Source organism: Podarcis cretensis (assembly GCF_951804945.1).
Source record: "Podarcis cretensis genome assembly, chromosome: 3".
NCBI classification, from domain to species: Eukaryota; Metazoa; Chordata; class Lepidosauria; order Squamata; family Lacertidae; genus Podarcis; species Podarcis cretensis.
In genome coordinates this window covers 110,815,688-110,833,132 of record NC_137172.1, presented here as the reverse complement: position 1 = coordinate 110,833,132, position 17,445 = coordinate 110,815,688, and the positions used below count along the sequence as shown (strand labels likewise).

Genomic DNA, 17,445 nt, shown 5'->3' with positions numbered 1-17,445 from the left:
TAATATTTGAGGCACATCATGACATTAAATAAAAAAAACCAGCTTTAGATTGTTTTAATTCAAGTAGACACATTGAGTGGTATTCAGCTAAGTTCTGGGAGGTTTGCAAAATGATCGTGAATGTCTGGTCCACAAGCATATTATCGCATTCTATACCACTTGAAGATTCCAAACCACCTTTAAAGGCAGCCCCATGCATCGTGCATTGTGATAGTCTAGTCTAGATGTAACCATAGCATGTGTGGCTGAGGCAAAGTCTGGTTTCCCCCCAAATATGGCCACATCTGGCACACCAGCCTATGTGGGTAAAAGGTCTTGCGGCCAAAAACTTTCCCTGTACCTTCATATATATAACAAGGAGTCCAGTTTTGTTTATATGTTTCATTATATCGGGCTACTGATTGCCTTATGATCTGGCTATTTTAAAGTTATTGGTTGCTGAAAGTTTTAGATTGTGTTTTATACAATTTAATTGTATACTCTGTGTGCCACTTTGTGAGGATACTCTCTTGAAAAGCAGGATAAAAATCTATTGAATAAATAACTTAAGTCCATTGATTTCAAGGGATCTATTCCAAGTATGATTTAGCTAGAGAGAGCCTGTATACACACAAACACACACACTTGCAGGCACACAAAACAGCATTTTGTGACATCAGCCACTGAGGGTGATTTTGTAAGGGGGCAAAAATCCCCTAAATGACCTCTTCAGCAGTTTTTGGAAAACAGCTATAGATAAAAATTGATATTGGCTGGAGGGGCACTGGGAATTAGCCAACTGTAATGTCACATTGCATTACATCAGATTGTACCATTACAAAAATCAATTGCTTGTACAGTTTATACAGGGGTAAAAATGTTCATATTGAATATCCAGTGAACCGTAAGACAACAGAGGGCATTAAAAATAAAGCATACCTGGTCTTCAGATATCCATGGTAGTTTTATCTCTGCTGCCCCCCCCCCCGAGTTTTCCCTCCCCCAGTCTGTGATGCATGCATTTAATTTGTTACAGCAAATCACCCCCCCCTCCTGTTTCATTAGTGATTCTATATGCTATTGTAATTAATACTCAATTCCAGCAGCAGACTGAAAAAAGAACCATTCTCTTGTAAGAGTCATTCTTGGCATTAAGGACAAGGATGATCTTGGAGTATTTGGCTACAGTCTCAGAGTATATCCCAGTGGACTCAACGTGGCTTTCATCCAAATATACATCTATAGGACTGCACAGTTGTCCAGACCTTACAGTTTTTTTTTAATGAATATTTATTAAGATTTTACAAAATCATAAGTACAAAAATGCATAGTAAAACAAGAAAAAAGGAGAAAACTCTCAAACAAAAGTACAAGGTACAAAAAACAAGAAAAATAGAAAAATAGAGAAAAGAAAGTTAAAAAACAAATCCATTTTTTATAACTTTAAACTCATTAGCTTATTTCTTTGACTTCCTCACACCTCCCCTTTTTGTATTCCCATTAAAATATTCAAATCAGCAAATCCTTACCCTCTTCCATTTATCTTAACTCTGAATGTTAACATACTGTAACTCTATAATTTCACCAAATTTTTAATTCATTTCTGCATGCTCTTTTTACCTTTGTTGCTAATGCCACTTATTTTCAGTCCAACATCATTTTAACATTCATTAATTTTACAGTGTTTCTGCAAGTAATCTTTAAATTTCTTCCAATCTTCTTCCACCGACTCTTCTCCCAGGTCTCGGATTCTGCCAGTCATTTCCGCTAATTCCATATAGTCCATCACCTTCGTCTGCCACTCTTCCAGGGTGGGTAGATCTTGTGTCTTCCAATACTTTGCAATAAGTATTCTTGCTGCCGTTGTTGCATACATGAAGAAAGTTCTAACCTTTTTTGACACCAATTGGCCGCAGACCTCACAGTTTTTGTCAGTGTGCAGCTTTCCACCATCAAAGACTCTGGTTGTGTGAGGCAGGGTCATCTCCTGCAAAGGCTACGAATTTCCTGCGAAGATTACAGAGGGAAGAGTCTGGGTTGTATCCAACTTAGCCGTACCCAAAGGAAACCCACTGAAATCAATGAGGTTATTCAGGGTGAACTCAAATCTATTGCTTTCAATTGATCACACACACACACACACACACACACACACACACACGGTTTTTTCAGATTAAAATTTCACAGCCACATATCCAACATACAACATAGAAACAAGATTCCAAAGAATCTCCTGGACTTTCCTCCTCCCCTTTGTGGATCCTATTGTTAATCATTCCCTCCTGTATGTTTTTTAATAATCCAAATCTTTTACCTCTCCACTGTGTCCAAAATTCACCATTAAACTACAAGTGTTATTCCAGTCCTACTAACGATTTTCACTGTTTACAATGGTCTTTAAGAAAAGTTATAAATTTCCCCCATTCCTTATTAAAATTTTGGTCTTCCTGATTTCTGATTCTTCCAGTCATTTTTGCCATTTTGGCATAATCCATCAACTTGATCTTCCATTCTTCTCTGGTCGGGACTTTATCTTCTTTCCATTTCTGGGCCAATAACATCTGCACAGCTGTGGTCGCATACTTAAACAGTATTTTCTGCTTCCTTGGGATTTTGGCACCTAGAATTCCTAAAAGAAAGGCTTCGGGGGGGTATAGAAAAGGTTTAAACATATATTTTTTCAACTCATTATACATCATTTCCCAAAATTCTTTTACTACCTTACGTTTCCACCACATATGATAAAAGGTGCCTTCAACTGATGACTTAATCAGATGCATCTGATAAGCTCTAGCAGAAACTCTGAGCAAATGAATGCTGAAATGGAAGCATCTTGAGGGCATAGCAATTGAATCTATGAACTCTATGGAGCTTCTACAGAAGACACATTAGGAGAGTCCTACTGGATCCGAACAGTAGCTCAACTAGTCCAGCATCCTTTTCGCACAGTGGCCAACCAGATGCCTATTGGAAGGTTGCAAACAGGACATGAGACAACAGCACTCTCTCCTCCTGTGGCTTCCAGCAACTGGTATTCAGACTCATACTGCCTCTGACAGCAGAGGAAGAACATAGCCATCAGGATTAGTAGCCACTGACAGGCTTATACTCCATGGATATCTCTAATCCCCTTTTAAAGCCATCCAAATTGGCAGCCGTCACTGCTTCTTATGGGGACAAATTCCACAAGTGAACTGTGTGCTAAATGACAAAGTACCGTACTTTCCTGTCTATAAGACGCCCCATGTATAAGACGTCCCATATTTTGGGGTGCTCAAATTTAAGAATATGGGGGGAGATGGCACAGAGTTGTTGAGCTTTTTCTGTGGAGCATTGCCCAGAATTCTTGAGCTTTTTTGGGGGGGGGGGAGGAACGCTCACATTTTTTGAGCAATTTTGCGGGGGAGGAAGGGAATGCCGAACCAAATATCACTCACCCAACTGGCAAACTCTAACAATCGCAAACGGCACAAGCCAAATTGTTGAGGTGGCAGCCAATCCAAAGCAGTCCTTGCTGTATCCACTAATAACCCACCCAATTGACAAAGCAGCGGCCAATAAAAAGCAGCCCTTGCAGCAGACACCATTCATTCACCCAGTCGTTAGATCCTGCTCGCAGAGGCAACCAATCGCCCGTCTCCCCTCTGCACTACCCATGTATAAGATGACCCCCCGCCATTTTTTTACTTTATTTTGGAGTAAAAAACCCTCGTCTAATACACGGAAAAGTACGGTACATTTTTTTTCCTCTGTCCTGAATCTCCCAGCATTGAGAGGTCCTATTAGCATAACCATAAATAAAAATATAACATAAAAATATTTTGCTAAGTCTTTCCAATGATTAGTACAAATGAAAAATGATGAAAAATCAAAGATATGGGTCTCTGAATGCAGTATGCACCAGCTGGAGCCAATCGTGAAAGACAAGTGACATGGGTTATGACAAAATACTTGTGGGGGGGGGGAGTTTATACGCTCCGTTTCATAATAACGTTGTCTATACAGTGGTACCTCAGGTTACAGATGCTTCAGGTTACAGACTCTGCTAACCCAGAAATAGTATCTCGGGTTAAGAACTTTACCTCAGGATGAGAACAGAAATAGCGTGGCGGCAGCGGGAGGCCCCTTAAGCTAAAGAGGTATCTCAGGTTAAGAACAGTTTCAGGTTAAGAACGGACCTCCGGAACAAATTAAGTTCTTAACCCGAGGTACCACTGTATTTGCTTTCAATGTTTGTTTTTTTGGGGGGAAATGTTCTCGATATCAAATTAGAATGAGTTGCCATCTTTGTCCTTTACAAAATGACACTGTGTCGAAGTTCCAGATGGGAAAAATAAATGAGCTTTTGGTCTGATAATTTGGAAGGCACTGCCCAGTTTCATCCATCACAATTCAGCACAAATGTCTCTTTTGACTGGCATACATGTGGAGGGTTTCTAATCTATGAAGCCATCATCCCTTAACTGCTGCTAAACATGTACATTCCACAGGTATTGGAGACTTTGGCATCTTCCTGTGAGGAAGAAAGAGAGAGAGAGAGAACATCATATGGCAAACAATATTGACTGTCCTTTTATGGTTATTATTATCTGGAAATTGAACTGCAATCATCCATATAAAAAAAAGGAGAATTCCACTATGGAGGAAGACCTATTTATTCGTTTGATTGTTTGTTTCTTTATGGTATTTATATACTGCATTTCTGGTGGACTTGATAAAGTGCTTCTCATAAAATTAATAAAACGAGCATCAATAGCAATAATGGAATAAAACCAAAATGGAAAAAGACAAATGAGAAAGAACCCCATTTTGAAAACCCATTTCTGCTTCTCCAAAGTTCTCAGGGGGACGCGGGTAGTGCTGTGGGTTAAACCACAGAGCCTAGGACTTGCCAATCAGAAGGTTGGCGGTTGGAATCCCCACGACAGGGTGAGCTCCCGTTGCTTGGTCCCTGCTCCTGCCAACCTAGCAGCTCAAAAGCATGTGAAAGTTCAAGTAGATAAATAGGTACCACTCCAGCGGGAAGGTAAATGGCGTTTCTGTGCACTGCTCTGGTTCACCAGAAGGGGCTTAGTCATGCTGCCCACATGACCCGGAAGCTGTACGCCGGCTCCCTTGGCCAATAAAGCGAGATGAGCACCACAACCCCAGAGTTGGCCATGACTGAACCTAATGGTCAGGGGTCCCTTTACCTTTAATGTTCTCAGGGCAAGATAGTTCTATGGAAGCCCTCTGTGGTGGCAGAGCGGGGAGCTGGATGATAGCTGTTTCAGTAGCTCTCAGAGCTAGGGATCAACTGACCATTCCCCCAAGGTTTTTCAGAGTTCAGGATTTTCCATTGCGTGCAACCAGCATGAAAACTAGATGCATATAAAAATGTTGTGAAAATGCTTTAAACAAACAAACCCTGTTTTGAAAAATATATTGAATTTTCCATAAGCTCACCATTGCCATCTAGAGTCACTTTTGTATAATGCACTTAAAACATTATATTTACAGTTGTATAGCTGAGTCCCAGGTGCTCACCAGTTGTCAGGGACTGGGCAGAGGAGGAATGGTGGAGACTGCCTCCCCCTCTTGAACCTTTCAGGGAAGAGGAAGACAGTGTAGTTTCACAACAGGGGTTTGAGGAAGGTCACAGCTCAGAGGCAGATGAGGGGGAAAGTTGGGAAATCATAGGAGAGCCGGAGCAACTGCTGGCTGACACATTGTCATTAGAAAGCATTCCAGACCCTCCATCTCCCAGAACCCAGTGAGCCTTAAAAGTAGGAGAGCAAAGAGCTCAAAGACAGAGGGCACCTAGCAGCACCCATGGAGGTGATGATGATGATGATGATGATGATGATGATGATGATGAATGAGGAAGTGGGAGAGAAGGAGGATGAAGATTCACTTGGGACAGTGCCATTATCCAAGCTGCTGGGTTTTATAGCCTCTCTCTGTAAATATTGAATAAAAAAAGGACGGTAAGAAATCTTCCCTTGTCCTTATTCTTTCCTGGGCAATAACCAGGGGTCGCTGACAGTATCCTGACACCAGTATTAGCAAAACAGGCCTAGTTTTGTGCATCCCAAACTGAAGAGGCATTCTGCATGATACCCAAATGAAATTCTGGTATCTTTGAGGACACTAAAACACATATCAAAGGAGAGCTGTAAAATACCTTGTAATGACAGCTACCCTTCTAAGGCATCCTCACTCTGCGTTATTATCTCATTTGAGGCACCAGGGGCAGCTACAGGGCATGCAGTCATGACCTCACCTCTTACTTAGGATGGGAAGAAAGTGACAATGTGTTTAGCACATGGCAGGGCAGAGAACATGACTGAAGATGGCTAATGCATGCCTGTGTCTGAGGAGCTGGGGCACATGTTAAATTATGGGTATGCTAACTAAAGGGTTTGGAAGAGTTGTCAATCAATCAAATGTTTATTCAGCTTTACGCCCATCATGAAACACAACACAACAAAACAAATCAAATAAAACAGCGGACTCGTACAAGCCACAAGTAGAAGAGTTGCTGCTACTACAACTGCAGAGCGGGGGGCGGAAATGCAGATTTAAAGCCAGGCTCTGCAAATAATCTAGCCTGCAGGAAAATTGTTCCTACGCAGGTATAGGGATCAGTTTGGAAACAGATGGGAACAGCATTCTTTAGTGCCGCACAGGTAGCAACCTGGGCTTTGCTGGTGCTGATATTGCCTTCCAGAAAGTGGTGACAAAGGGGCTCTTGAATCTGCTTTAGCTTTGACATTCAGCGTTTTTTGTGTTTGACAGAGCAGAACTAATCTGTTGAAATTACTCAACATTCACTAGAGTGAAGACTCTTAGTGGGGAACCCGTAGAACCTTATTTTGGGAGCATAATGATGGCCAGTTACAGCTCATCCACACTTCCGTTTGACTTCTAGGCAAGGGTCTAAGAAGTGTTCCTTTTGTCCCGACACTTTCCCTGGGAAAACCCACTGTTTCCTGCTGAATTGAAGAAAACGTCAATTGGGTTTTCTGGGCAGCATGCCCAGAAGAGAACTCTCTCTGCTTGCTCATCTAAGATTTGTTTGAGAACAGGCTTTTCATGGGAGACTTCCACACTTCGGCTATTATTCTTAGTGTCAGAAGGTGATGGGATGCTATAATACATTTCCACACACAAGGCTTGCTCTCCCCAGGGAGGTTTGCCTGGCACCTTCATTGCATATCTTTAGGGGCCAGGCAGAAACATTCCTCTTCAACCAGACCTTTGTGCAACCAGACCTCTACACACCCTTGTGCAAATTAATTGAAACAAAGCATGTTTTCTATCCTACTCGTAATCCTGTACTCAGAACAAACACAAAATGTCAGTTTGGTCATTTTTTACGTTGGCTGATGCAATCATAACGTCAGCAGCTACTGTATTGCATCAGATTTTAGAATCCCGTCCGACCACCGTAGTGTATGATGCAATCATTACATCAGCAGCTACAGTATTTCAGCTTTTAGAAACCTGACCAGATGTGATTCGACCGCCGTTCGAGATGGATGTGACACCTAGGAAATGTATGAAGGTCATAACTCTGCACGAACACACAGCTAAGACGTATAGAGAGATTGCTTCAGTGGTTGGTGTGAGTTTAGCAACTGTCAGCTGTGTCGTCAAGTTGAAGCAGGAAACTGGATCGGTTTCTCCTAAACGTAAAGGAAAGTGTGGTCGTAAGAAGAAAACAACAACTACAGAGGATGCTTACTTGCTTTGACAAAGCAAAAAGGATCCTCGCAAGACGAGTGACACATTGAATATGGATTTGAAGGAGAAAGGAATCCAAATCAGTTCCTCTGCAGTTCACATTTTTGTACAATAAACTACTTAATTCATTGTTTGTTTCAATTAATTTGCACAAGGGTGTAGGTCCTAAATGTGTTTGTGGGAGTGGGGTATTGGCTTGGTTTGTTCTTGTTTTTATTATGTACTTCGTGGTTTTATTCGGTATTTTATGCTGTGAACAACCCTGAGATCTTTGCATGGAGGGCTGTGTGCAAAATTAATAAATAATAACAATAATTACTAATTATTCTTATGAGTATGCTTGCTGATTTTTTCTGTCTGCACTGAGTACAGCAGGAAACCAACATAGGGCCAGAGGACAGATGTGCACCGCAACTTCTTTGCATGCATATGTTGTAAATGTAATGTAATGTCTACTCAAAAATCAGTGGGAATTGCTCCCAGGTAAATGGGGTGGCGCTGTGGGTAAAAGCCTCAGTGCCTAGGGCTTGCCGATCGAAAGGTCGGCGGTTCGAATCCCCGCGGCGGGGTGCGCTCCCGTCGTTCGGTCCCAGCGCCTGCCAACCTAGCAGTTCGAAAGCACCCCCACGTGCAAGTAGATAAATAGGGACCGCTTACCAGCGGGAAGGTAAATGGCGTTTCCGTGTGCGGCTCTGGCTCGCCAGAGCAGTGTTGTCACGATGGCCACGTGACCCGGAAGTGTCTCCGGACAGCGCTGGCCCCCGGCCTCTTGAGTGAGATGGGCGCACAACCCCAGAGTCTGTCAAGACTGGCCCGTACGGGCAGGGGTACCTTTACCTTTACCTAAATGGGGTTAGGATTACAACCTATGCCATTGTTATCTCTGCCAAGCATATTCTTTCTACTCATGGTTGTATGCTATAGAAATATGAGGCACTCAATCCCTTCCCCACTTTTTCTACACACATCCAGTTCTCTGGTTTTGGAGGAAATTCTTTTCTTGCCAGAGATTTTGCGACAGAGTTCACCCAAGTGAGTATGCTATGGAATGCCTCTTGGACTTCTTAATATATTATCCTAACCTGTAGTTAATTATGTGGAAGGATGTTAACCTCCCCTCTATGTCAAAAAGGCCACAGACACCAGAATTTGAAGATTATCCAAGATTAAATAATGGCAATTGAACTGCTGCAAATAAACATTTAAGGTCCTAAATGAGATTGGCAGCAGGAGGAGATGAGGTATCTGAAACATACATTTTGTGGTAGCAGCCTTGCTAAAGCAACAGACAATTAAGTGGAATTCAGTGCCTGATCTTACAAAACAGTTCAATATAATTATGAACAAAATAATGAAATAAGCATTTTCGTAATTAACAGAAATAATTGGGATACTGCTTTTCCCCTCCATGTTAGAATCTGGAAGAACCTAGTGGGAAATGGTTAATGCAATGCATCCCAACGTTCTCCAGGGCACTCATCCAGAATGAAACTTATTTTACAGCTCATGGTGTTGTATATTGTAAACTGAGATAAGCAGAAAGGATTGGAGAGCCAGTCTAGGGACTTCTAGAGAATGTGCCTCAGATGATATGAATGGCTTCCTCCCTCTTTCTTTCTTTCTTTCTTTCTTTCTTTCTTTCTTTCTTTTTTGGTGATACACAGATGTTCCTTAAAGTTTATCCATATATTCCATATCCCGTATTTTTTGCTCAACAAGACACACTTTTTTCCTCCTAAAAAGTAAGGGGAAATGTGTGCGCGTCTTATGGAGCGAATGCAGGCTATGCAGCTATCGCTGAAGCCAGCACAGCAAGAGGGAGAGCAGCATAGCGCCTCTTGTTGTGCTGCCTTCCCAGTGAAGCAGGATGGGGGACAGAAGAGAGCCCTTACGGAGCCCCTTCCGTCCCTCATCCTGCTTCGCTGGGAAGCCAGCAGATCAAGAGGTGCTGCGCAGCTCTCCTTCTTGCTGTGCTGGCTTCAGAGATAGCTGCACAGCTTGCTCTGGCTTTTCAGGGAGGTGGGAGAAGGGACGGAGGGCAGCCCATCAGTCCCTTTTCCCACCTCCCAGAAAAGCCAGCAAGAGCCGCTCTATCTTTAAAGAGCCACGCCGAGCGATCATGTCTGCGGCTCTTGCTGGCTTTTCTTGTTTTCCTCCTCTAAAAACTAGGTGCGTCTTATGGTTGGGTGTGTCTTATAGAGCGAAAAATACGGTACTCACACCTTCAGATATGGCTGTATTTAAGTACTTTTAAGTCCCACTGACATGAACAGGAAAATAGCTCACGTGCTGAGGAACTCTCCTCCTTTGAAGTCAATGAGACTCAAAGCATGCTTAATTTGCCTAGATAGTGCCCAACCAAAGTCACTAAGTGCGCCCTCCAAGGTTAGGATACACTAATTCAAAATGGGAAGAAAACAATCCTATGGTTGAGATGAAAAACTGGGGCAGAGTGAGCAACACAACCCAAGCCCTGCTGACTAGCTACAGGCAAAGCAGGTGTTTGTGGGCGAGGGGTGTTTTTCTCCCTTAAAAAAAAAAAAATCTCCTTCCATAGAGCAATGGAAATTACTATGCCAGCACCAGGGTTGGTGTATATTGGGGGCCTTTGGCAGCCATGTTGGGGAGCATGAGGGGACTTAGGATCCTGCAGATCCATAGCCTCCTCTGGCATGCCTCCAACACACAGCTTTTTCTTCTTCCTTCACAAACAGAACACCACTTGTAGGACATTCTGTGGAGCGTCCTGTAGACATACAGGGCACCCTCTGGCAGTATGAATTCTGTGGGATGTACAGCCATACCTCGGGTTATAGATGCTTCAAGTTGCATTTTTTCAGGTTATGGACCCGCCGAACAGGTTACGTCTGGGTTTCGGCAGTCGCGCATGCGCAGAAGTGCTAAATCTCGCTTTGCACATGCACAGACGCGCCGAATCACAACCCATGTGTGCACAGACACACCGCTGCGGGTTGTGAATGGGCATCCTGAGCGTCCACTGTAATCCACTGAGAGCAGTCAAGTGCAACATTGCTTGTTTTGCTAGAGTGGACATGCAAGGGAATGTTTGGTCCAGCCAGTCGAAACTTCCTGTTCCTTCTGACCTGGAGCATCCTTCCTCGCATGCGACTAGTAGGTGGGTGTGACCTTTCCAGACCTGGTAAAAGGCCAAGACATGCTGCCACTGTCTCTCTTTTCCATCTTCCTTTCGTCCTGTGAACACCTGGACTGCTAGCCAGTCACTAGGTAAATCTCCCTTATGGAGTAAACCTGTTTGTATATGTTTGAAACTTTAAGCCTAAAGCCTGCCTTCAGGGATCACACTGCGCTCTGCCTGATCATGAGTAATTGGGTCCTCCCTTAAAGAGGGCACGTGTTGCGGTGAGACCTGGCAACCAAACCCTGTGTTGTGGGTGGGTTTGATTGATTAGCCACAACACCCAATTGGTAGTTCCCTTGATGCTGGGTTTAATCAGGCCAATGGGATGCAAGCTAAACTGATCAAGGGACCTATATATATCTATGCACATGACCCAGAGCTTCCTCTTTCGGCGCGTGCATTTGGAACACCTACCCACCTCTCCCTATATTTAGGGCTTTGCGCTTGACCTTGCTATGCTGTCGTGTGCCGTCTGTCGTTGGCACAGGGGCACGGCAGGAATTTCCCCCACTTGGCTGACTGGCTGTTGCCATTTGGGTTTCACCTGCTGTGTTGCAAATTGTCACAACTTGTAAGGTTGAGGATAGGCTCTGGTTCAGGTGATAGGGATGGGAGAACGCTCTCACCATCCCTATGTGAAGGGTATTCCGTTAAAGGAATCCAGGCCTCGATGGTTTGGTCAACCCCTGAGAGGGGGTTGTGCCCGTTCCTGAGTCCAGGGGGACATTTGGGTGGCAGAGATAGCCTGTTCCTGGCTTTCCGCTTATCCAGGTGTTCACCCTTGTCTGACCTATGCTGGTGCCCTGGGTCAGCGCTACCTGAAATGGGGCAGGGAGCTAGTCAAACCATTCACTTGCTGTAATCAATAAAGTTGTGGCCTAAATTCTGCCAAAAACCAAACCAAAATCTTTTGTTTTTTTATTTTTTTATTTTAATATATATTTTATTAAGTTTGAAAAAGAGAACAAACATAAAAGAAAACAAAAACAAATGCACAAAAACACCAAACTATACAATACATTAGAAAAAAGAAAAAAAACAGTTTAAAAAAACAAACCCATAAAAAGACAAAAAAGAAAAAAGAGCACAAAAAATCCCTCTTTTTAATCTGCAACTTTGATTAACTTATTTTCTTGACTTCCTCTCATCTCCCTTTTTTGTATTCCTGTTAAAAATTAATTCAGCAAATTCTTGTCCAATTTATTTGTCTAATTATCCGTCCAATCTTATTTTAAACCTCATCGCTGGAACCCTTTCTGTTCATTTCAACACCATTAACATTCAAAAATTTTACAATGTTTCTGTAAATAAATTTTAAATTTATTCCAGTCTTCTTCCACCAACTCTTCTCCCTGGTCTCGGATTCTGCCAGTCATCTCCGCCATCTCCATATATTCCATTACTTGCATCTGCCAATCTTCCAGAGTGGGTACATCTTGTGTCTTCCAATGCTTTGCTATAAGTATTCTTGCTGCTGCTGTTGCATACATAAAGAAAGTTCTATGAAAACCAAACCAAAATCTTGTCTGAATTTATTTAAGGGGGAGGTTTAAAGGTCTAAACATGCAAAACGTTCTTTTTGTTACTTATCAATAAGGCTGTGATGTCTTTATTCTTTTAGGAGAATAAAGACAAGCCAGATTGAATTGTGTATTGTCTTAAGAAACTCACAAGAGTTTCCAACAGGTTTTCTGCTGTGTAAAGGGGGAATGCACTCTGCTAAGTAAAGGAACTTGCTAATGCAAGTTAGGAAGGATATTAATAAACAATCTACCCTCTCCTGCCACCCTGAATATTCCCACAAAGCGTGTTCTCCTTCATGGAGAGCACGTGTTGCGGTGGGGGCCGCCAGGACACTCCAAAGTTGGGGGGCGGGCTAATTGATTGTTGGCCACTGATGCGATTGGGGCTTCCCTTGTTGTTGGGAAGAAGTTAATGTTGCCATTTATTGATTGACAGCCAGAAATAGTAAAACTCCTTGCACGAGGCTAGGGCTTCCTCTTTTCGCCAGTGCATTGGGATTGCCCGTCCCATGCTGCTGCAAGGGATTCCGTTAAAGGAATTGGGAGCTAACTATTGCTTGTCCACTCTGACAAGGGGGCTCGGGCCATAGCAATGAGCTCCTGGTTGCATTTGGGGTGAGGGCAGGTTCCCTGCTCCGCGTAACCCCCAAGTGTATTCCCCATTCTGACTTTCGCATCGTGCGGAATGTCAGTCTGTCCCCCATGGTGGGGGCAGATAGTCGCAACCAATGCCTACGCAACCACTCACAAATTGGTATTTTAATAAAGTTGTGGCCAAAATTATGCCAAAAATCTTAAAGAAAAATTTCTGTGTGATGTGTGAGTTATTGGGATGGACCTGGGGACCTCGACACGCAAATTCCATCCTGTGCCAGCCATCATCCATTACAGGCACAATTCACATATGCCAGAGCCCACGGAATGCTAGTCAACAACAAAAAAAGCTGATGATGCAAGAACTTTGTCGCTCCCCCAGCTGCAGAAGGGAGATTCATTGTTATCATGTAATGCCTTTTGCATGCCAGAACCCTTTCTCTCAGATCGGGGAATGCTTTCTCGGTGGGGGCTCACACTAATGTATGGTGGAGGGCTTTTTCCATTACGGCGCCCACTTTGCAAAATGAACTCCCTATGGGAGAGCAGGAGAGCACCAGCGATGCAATGCTTTTGCAGGCTGTTAAAGACCTTTAGTATTTCCTGGCTGGCTGTTACTCATTTCCCCCCGTTACTTCTGGTTGTTGCAGTTGCTGAAATTATGTTTTGTGGATGTTTCAGCTGTTCTTTACTGGTTTTGGTGGGTCTTATGTATATTGTGAGCCAGTTTTGTGATATAAAAATGAAAAGTGGTATGTAAGGCTTTTTAAAAAATAAATGAATAAAAATAAATAATCCTTTTTTCTAGGCATTTGGGGAAAAGAAATCTCTTGGCTCAGTTTTAGTGAACTTGCAAAAGCAGATAACATAGTATTTGTTCACTTAGTGGTTCAATCCATGATTTATTTAGTAGTATCATTTTGAAAAGTCCACCACCTTATTAAATGGACAGCTGCATATATTTTTTTAAAAAAAAAATGTAAGTAGCCTACAGCTGAAAATAGCCAACTGCAGATATCCACTGAGTTACGCGCTTCACATTTGAATGTTCAGCTTCATGGAAATGCACAAATGCTCAGACCCAGTTCATGAAATCACACTGACCAAATTTTTCCAGCTCGCTTGGGGGGAGGGGGTTGTAATTGAAGGAAATAGCTACGTTGGAGTGGGGAGGGTGAACTGGAAGGAAATTACACCTATTTCAGTGCTTTAGCAATTTTGTGGGGGTGTTTGAAGCCTGGATGAGTGGAGTGAGCTTACGCTTGATGGATTTTTATGCTGAGATCAGGCATTTCAAAATTAACCTCCACCCTCGCAGATTTGTAGCTTTCAGAATCTCTAGTTTTGCCCGTGTTGGATAGGTAGGTCTGTTTATCTGGGCACGACCTTTACTGAGCTTGAATTCATTGCAGTTCAGTCAGAATCAATCATTGCTACTTTCAGAGAAAGAAGGATGGCCTGGTTTTAACCACTTCACTCTTAAAGCAAATATAAGGTCCCTTGGCTAATGCATAACAATGCATACTAGCTTTAGGATAAACCAATATAATTTCCCCCAAATCTTTTGGTGTGTTACGAGAGACACCTTTCGAGTATCAAGCTGCAAGTTGGGTTTATTATTATTATTTTTTGTTTTTTTGCTGTCAGATGCAGGACGATGCCCCACAAAACCCCTAATTTCATTCCAAGCACATACATGGCAGCAGTAAAACTGAGTACTAGCAATCAATAAATGCTGTGGTAAATCACGCAAGCGAGGCCTTGGAAATGACAGGTCAGCAAGCAGGCCCGGTCACTCACTAATATGCAACATGCCCTATCGGTGACCGCTTGTCAAAGTCACCGGTCTCTCTACATGAGAAGTGTGTGCCTCAAACCACAAGATTCAGTTGGGACCCTGATTTATTCTTTGAAAAACAGCCAGACTCAACTGTGACTCAATGTGAGACCTGTTCAATTTAGGTCTGAATCCTGATTCAGGAAAGCCAAATCTTTTTACCTCCCCATTCACTATTATGGGGAAATTTTTAAATGGCTATAGCTTTCGGTGCATGGCAGGATTGAATGAAATTTGCAGGCATAGAAACCCCTAAATTAAGCCTGCTAAATTCCAGGCAAATATGCCCATGGGTTTGGTGTGCCAGGTACCTTAACTTGTAAATCCGATGGTGGTTCTGAATACAAATGTGATAGCTACTGCACAGCAAGTCATATGGTGCATTTGAAATAGAAATAATTAATTTTATTATTATTAATTAATGTTACATCATAACAGTAAATTTGTCGAGGATGAACAATGAGGTGAAAATATGTTTAGGTGTCTGAATAGCTATCAAAAGAGAAACACCCACTGCCTTATTCCTAAAAATGAATGCGCTAATAATCCTTTGAGAAATATTATGTATTGTGCCATATTCATCTTCATAATAACACCCACATTATTAAATCCAGTAGCAATGCTTCAAATTATGCCCTGTAAACTTTGGATTTAATAAAAGGCATTTCACAATATTAAAGCACTTCATTATAAACAGAGCAAATAAAAAATATGTGTATGTTCTTCAGCTGTTCATATCAACAGTGAAACCAAATGGTAATGGATGGAAAATTATCCAGTCTAGGAAAGTGGATTTTACAATGAAATGAGAGGATTGCTGGAGGGTTTCTAATTTTTTTATCCATAAACCTAGATGTGGAGTCAACCATAATATAACTTGCCCAGCACAATACATTTATATTATATATGTATGTGTGTGTATATAAATATATATATCCCCCCACAAAAAAAATCCTGATTTTGGGGGGGGGGCAGATGTGGGCATTCTCCAACAATTACTGACAAAAGAAATTGCATTCAACATATCTCAAAGGGGAGAGAAACGTTTGGAAAAATTCTCTGGTGGAGGTGTTACAGGGTTTTGTTGCATTTAGTTTGCCTTCAAGGGGACTGTGGGGTGTTTGTGAATGTCCTTTAATTCTACAAATCACCTCTCTGGTGGTCTTGGAAGTCTTCACTCTGCAGTCTTCCTCAGTGCCAGCATTTCTTGAAAGCGCCTGATGTCTTCTGCTGGGCTTTTCTGTAAACAGAAGTTGACAGCTGTTCTCCGTTGTCTTTGAAGTGAAGTAGTTTTGCTTGACAAGAAATCAGTGCATAAAGGGGTGTGTGTGTGTGTGTGTGTTAATGCAAAAGAAAGAGCTTCCCTCAAAAACAAAATCAGTGAGCACGCCACTCTAAGGTCCTCAACAGCCATCCTGCTCCCTGACTTTTCACACATCAATGAAAACCCAGGGGACGACACCCTGATGTAACTCTTCCCATAGGAGAATTTGAGATCAGGAAGCAGGGGCGAGTAGGTAAAGCTGCTGAGAAATGTTTAGTGGGAAGAAGAGGTGGGGAGACACCAACCATGGCCAGGGGCACCCCAAACTATTTTGCCACTGAAATATACTCAAAGTCAAGGAGGAATGGAAGTTCCCCCAGAAGGTCTGCTTTATATACATTATTTAGACAATGGGCCCCATGTGATTGGCTAATTCCGGGATTCTCCTGTAGACCAATCAGGTTGTGGATTCACTTCCACCTGGAGCTGGATTGGGTGGCTCCTGTGGACCAATCAGACTGCTGCATTCTGGGTCCTATTGTTCTAGGACCAATCAGACTGCTGCATTCTGAATCCTATTGTTCTAGGACCAATCAGACTGCTGCATTGTGAATCCTATTGTTCTAGGACCAATAAGACTGCTGCATTTTGGATCCTATTCAGCTCAGTACATAACAGCCACCTGAGGTGAAACGAGACTGTGCCACCTCCCACTTTCCCTTCCGCCAGTCTCGCTTACCAGGGTCACATGAAGAAAGCTTCTGGCTTTCGGCAAATTCTTGCACGATGTGCACAAGATCTCACCAGAACCTAGAAGTGGCAGCCACTTCTCCTTGATGCTGCGGCGGTGGAAGAGGTTAGGAGAAGTTTTGGCAGCTGCGACATCTCACAAGATCTTCATGAGATCTCGGCAGAGGCCACCATCGCTTCTCCTCACTTCAGCAGCAGCAGGCAGGCAGGGTGCCCATGGGGCTTTGCCCCTTGGGATTCTGCTCCTAAGATGGATGCCTCAATCTGCCTCATGGGCTGGCTAGCCCAGCCCATGGCCATTTTGTAACAATAAATTAGGCTCAGTCCTACAAAAGAATAAAGAACTTCTCAAGTGCCCAACAAAAGAGGCAGTAAAATGGAAATCTCTTTCACAGTTGAAAAAAGCACGGGGGGGAATGAGGACAGGTTTCAGCACAGCTGTAGTTGATATGAAATTGCAGCTAAGGTGGGGTGTCTCAAAAGAAGTAAAGCATAATCGGTTGTGAATAACAGGAAAAGTTAAAGCATCAAAAAGCAATTGAAAATGTTAGGCAACATCCAACCTCATGCGAACAGACTTCCACTTTCTGTACTCCACCCAGGTGCCCCAGTG

The 17,445-nt window shown here is 42.8% G+C and overlaps 1 long non-coding RNA gene across 1 annotated transcript; it reads right to left on the bottom strand.

Annotated features, from left to right (window-relative positions):
* Nucleotides 1-2,184: 2,184 nt before the first annotated feature.
* LOC307212785 lies at nucleotides 2,185-16,943 on the bottom strand. Its single transcript, XR_013837214.1, has 3 exons — nucleotides 16,822-16,943; nucleotides 15,970-16,058; nucleotides 2,185-2,608 (listed from the first exon to the last, which is right to left on the bottom strand). It is a non-coding gene; the product is annotated as an uncharacterized lncRNA (long non-coding RNA).
* Between the last annotated feature and the right edge of the window lie 502 nt (nucleotides 16,944-17,445).